The sequence below is a fragment of the Nilaparvata lugens genome, chromosome 7 (assembly GCF_014356525.2).
Source record: "Nilaparvata lugens isolate BPH chromosome 7, ASM1435652v1, whole genome shotgun sequence".
NCBI lineage: Eukaryota > Metazoa > Arthropoda > Insecta > Hemiptera > Delphacidae > Nilaparvata > Nilaparvata lugens.
In genome coordinates, this window is record NC_052510.1 from 53,545,869 (window position 1) to 53,546,881 (window position 1,013).

Below are 1,013 nucleotides of genomic sequence, written 5' to 3' on the forward strand. Positions count from 1 at the left end.
AATTACGACTTGAAAGTCCTCTCAACCTCGAAAGTGGAGGGTCAGTGGAGTACTAGTTCAATTACATTGAGTAATTAATTGCGTGAAATTAATTATCCGGCTGGATTCTTATTTTTATGATTTGTGGATGGCCTACTACAAACTATTTTTCTTATGCACTTTCAAGAGATATTGCTAATATGTTGTTCTGTTATATCCTCAAAAAGGCCGAATGAATGTCAACTTCGTTGGCCAACGAACTCGTTCTGTATAATGGTTTTAAGAATGTGTTGAAAATTTGAAATTTTGATTGATGAAAGCATTCGAAAGTAATCGTCGAACATACAAAGGGGCGATGATTCGAGCCTCGAGTAAAAAGTGAGAGCTCACTACGCTCGTTCAACTAAGTGCATCTATGGTGCAAATTTCAGCCACATCTGAGATAGTACCTACTTTTTTCAAATTTCATGATTGAAGTTGCATAACTTACCCTGTATAGTAGCTGGGTGTACCAAATTTTGGCTCCGACATTTCTCAGGTAAAGCTCAATCTATGGTGCAAATTTCAGCCAAATCTGAGTTGGTACTTTTTTTACTGTTTCACGATGGTTTTATTTATTTTTTTGTGAAAGTAAAAATTGCTCAAACTTTGTGACCTTATGCTCTTTGATGCGAGGAATACAAATCTGGAATCCGATTTACAAAATTCCTTACTGTTCATTAGACGGTCTTTGGTATCAATATTTTGTTTTGCAGTCATGATATGCGTGTCCATCGGTATCAATATTCTCACATTTGAAAAAACTAATTTTATAGGTGATTAAAAATGATCAAATGAACTAAATAATGCTGATACAGTAATATAATAGTATTTTTGATTGTAAAAAATTAATTTTCATCAAATGGAGAGATTATCACGGAACTGGATAAATTATATCATACCGTATGGAATACAAATTCAAACGTGAACTGAGTTTGTTAACATTTCAAAGAGGTAATATCAGATACTTGTGGATGAGAAAACTGCGTGAGGTC